Here is a 4,079-nt window from a genome sequence, read left to right on the forward strand (position 1 = left end):
AGTGGAACAGAGAGCATCTGCGTGTTTGTCATTTGGGACCACGTCCCAACCCACTGATCAGAAATAGTAAGTACTAATAATTTTAAAGGCTGGTTCACACTATTTATGATGTATTTGCTTTAGTATCATTTGTATTTCTCCACATAAAATTAATTAAAACAAATAAATAATTAAACAATTAAATAAATATTTCTCAATAAAAGCATTCCCACTGCATTTATTCGGCTTTCATCCTAATATCATAAATTAAGTATATACCCGGGTTATGGAATTTATATTCATTATTTTTATCCCAAATTTACAGATGGCAAAGCGAGGCCCAATGGACATGTTTATCAGACCAAAACATCCGGTTGCTGAACACACAAATAATTCTGAAGCAGATGACAGCGATGTAATTGAAACCAAAGTGTTGCCGGCAAAAAGAATTCGTACTGGCTTTACTCGGAAATATGACTCCTCATACATTCAATTCGGTTTTGTAGCCACGAATGATGGGGGAGTGCCTAAACCGCAGTGTGTTATTTGTGGAGATGTGTTGGCTAACGACTCAATGAAGCCGTCAAACCTCAAAAGGCATTTAAATACAAAACATAAAGTAATGAGTTCGAAGTCGAAAGAGTTCTTTGAAAGAAAGCATGTTGATTTAAAAGGCCGTCAGAAACAGATCTTTGAAGTGTCACACACAAATACTAGTGCTTTGCGGGCTTCTTATAAAGTATATAGCACTTCGAGTTGCTAAAGCTAAAAAGCCATACACAATTGGTGAGACGCTAGTGATAGGCTGTATTAAAGATGTTTGCACAGAAATGTTGGGTGAGCCAGCAGCAAGGAAAGTGGCTCAGGTTCCACTTTCAAATGACACTATAGCTCGACGAATTTACGATCTGGCACACGATATGGAAGATCAGCTCATAGGACGGATTAAATTAGCAAAGTACTTTTCTTTGCAGCTTGATGAATGTACAGACGTTGCTAATCAGGCAGTTCTGATGGTGTATGTGCGCTGTGAACATGAGGGCGATTTGAAAGAAGAGTTTTTTTCCTCTGCTTCACTACCAACAAAAACAACTAGTTCTGAAGTGTTCAAGACTGTGAGCGACTATATTGTTAACAAATGTGGGTTGGATTTCAAGTTTTGTGTAGGCGTATGTACTGATGGTGCTGCCGCAATGGTAGGACGGCATTCAGGTGTGGTTACCCAGATCAAGGCACTTGCCCCAGAATGTAAGTCAACACACTGCTTCCTTCACCGAGAAAGTCTTGCAACAAGAAAAATGTCAACAGAACTAAATAGTGTGCTCAGTGAGGTAGTAAAAATTGTGGACCATGTAAAAGCAAATGCTTTAAATTCGAGACTATTCACAGCATTATGTGATGATATGGGAGCTGATCATAAACAGCTCCTATTGCATGCCGATGTACGTTGGTTATCGAGGGGAAAAGTTCTGTCAAGAGTATTTGAGCTACGAAACGAACTTGTCTTGTTTCTTCAGGACAAAAAACCAAATTGGTCACAATTGTTCCGAGATGTGGATTGGCTAGCCAAGCTGGCTTATTTGGCTGATATCTTTGCCATCTTTAATGATCTCAACATCTCCATGCAAGGAAGGATGGCATCGTGTTTTACGATGGCAGACAAGATCGATGGGCAAAAACGAAAGCTAGAAGCATGGAAGAATCGAGTGTCAAGAGATTGTTATGACATGTTTCACCAACTGGCAACAGTCATCGCCGATGCAGGCGAAGACCTTAATGTTGCATCTCTAAGAAATGTCATCAAAGAACACTTGATTAATTTGGCAGATCATTTTCAGCATTACTTTCCAGCAGAAGAAGATCCACTGAAAGGGACTGGATGGATCCGAAATCCGTTTATGCCACTGAGAGATGACTTCGACCTAAGTGTCACTATGGAGGATAAATTGTTGGAGCTGGCTGCTGACGAAGGATTGAAGACAAGTTTCGAAACTTCAACATCACTTGCTTCCTTTTGGATAAAAGTGAAAGCAGAATATCCTGAGCTTAGTGAAATTGCCCTGAAAACACTTCTCCCTTTTCCTTCAACCTACCTCTGCGAGACTGGCTTCTCAACAATGAGTGTCATTAAGACAAAATACAGGAATTGTATGGATATTCATTCTCCATTGCGAGTGGCATTGTCCTCAATTGAACCACGATTGGATAAGTTGATAAATAAGAAGCAGGCTCACCCTTCACATTAGTAAAGGTTAAGGTTTTGCATTGCCTGTGTATTGCGTTAATAGAATAATCATTCATTTAAATTTAATGTTACCTATTCCTTTCAAATTTGTATTTTAACATTTATTCATTGGGGTTTGAAATAAGAAAAATATATAATTTTCAAGCTACTTTATTCATTATAATTTTCGTTTTATTACTCATACACATGCTTATATTTGTTCATAAGGCTTTGCTAGTTTGATTTGTTAATAATTGTTTTATTTATATTGTAATATTGAATTACTTGTTTACAAAATCAATTAAAAAAAAAAATGTCAACTTACTTTTATTATCTATTCATTATGTTTTTCCTGTATAAATGAATATTACTACGAATGTCTCGGATCGTAAACAATTAATTATATGGCACAAATATGGTACTGGTCAATGGCACACTGGGAAGACTTGTTACGTCAATGATGACTGCCCTTGGATTGGCTTGCTTCGCTTGCACATTGAAAAAAAAAAAACTGCCGGTCCGCCACATAAGATAGTTTGAGAAGCACTGACTTAGAGGATAATGATGATGATGATGTTATCCTAGCTGGCACTTTTCTTGCTAATTTGGACCACTCACCAGATGAGGCAGTACCCCGTAGTGTTGATAATTTGTCTCAAGAGTTGGTTGAGTTGAAGGTTGCTGACCCTGAGATGAAAGGTCTAGCTAACTCTGCTTGCAGTGAGGAAGAGTCAGTTGATGCTACTACTTGTTATTATATAAAGTCAGGAGTACTTATGAGGAAGTGGAGACCCCCAACAGCATCAGCCGACTGTGGATGGGAGGTTTTACATCAAGTTGTCATTCCTCGTGTTTGTAGGCAGGATATCATTAGAGTGGCTCATGATTCCAGTTTGGCAGGACACCTTGGAGTGAGGAAGACTGTGGCACGCATTTTGAAACACTTCTACTGGTCAGGTATCTTCAGAGATGTTTCCTGGTATTGTAAGTCTTGTCACACCTGTCAAGTTGTGAGGAAGTGGAATCAGACCGAAAAGGTTGCACCTGTAGTTCCCATTCCTCCTTTTGAGGCGCCATTCACCCGTGTGTTGGTGGATATTGTGGGCCCTCTTCCTAAGACTTCTTCAGGATTTTCTTATGTGTTGACCCTGATTGATATGGCTACTCGTTATCCTGAAGCCATTCCACTTAGAAATATCTAAGCAAAGAATGTGGTTAAGGAAATGCTAGGGTTCTTCACCAAGTTTGGTCTGCCCAAGGAGGTACAGTCAGACCAGGGAAGTAATTTCATGTCAAATGTTTTCAAGCAGTCTCTGAAAGAGTTGGGCATCACCCAGATCACGTCTTCAGCTTACCATCCCCAGACCCAAGGAGCGTTGGAGAGATATCATCAAACATTCAAATCGATGCTCAGGAAATACTATCTGGAACATCAGAAAGATTGGGATAAAGGTCTTCCATTCGTTGTATTTGCCGCAAGAGAATCTCCAAATGAATCACTGGGCTTCTCACCTTTTGAACTTCTGTTTGGCCATGAAGTAAGAGGACCATGAAGTAAGAGGACCCCTTAAGCTACTCAAGGAATCCTGGCTGTCAGAGGAAGATGACGTCCAGGTTATGCCACTTTCAGCCAGATCAGGTTTTGATTCTGCTACCAGTGCATGGGCAACCTCTTCAAGCCAAGTTTAGTGGTCCTTATTTCGTGGAGAAGAAACTCAGTGATGTCAACTATGTCATCACCACACCAGATCGTAGAAAGAACAAGCAACTTTGTCACATCAACATGCTAAAGTTATATCACAGGCTGGACGAAAATAACCCAGTCTGCACTGTAGCTGTTCCACCCGAGTCTGCAAGTGAAGCTCTCCCATGCAGT

At 40.0% G+C, this 4,079-nt stretch overlaps 1 pseudogene; it reads left to right on the forward strand.

The window, feature by feature from the left end:
- Window positions 1–304: 304 nt before the first annotated feature.
- LOC145418404 (SCAN domain-containing protein 3 pseudogene) lies at window positions 305–2,225 on the forward strand (annotated as a pseudogene).
- Window positions 2,226–4,079: the final 1,854 nt, after the last annotated feature.

This window comes from Coenobita brevimanus, chromosome 114, assembly GCF_032717465.1.
Source record: "Coenobita brevimanus isolate Jiangsu-jjx chromosome 114, ASM3271746v2, whole genome shotgun sequence".
In the NCBI taxonomy this organism is placed as follows: Eukaryota; Metazoa; Arthropoda; class Malacostraca; order Decapoda; family Coenobitidae; genus Coenobita; species Coenobita brevimanus.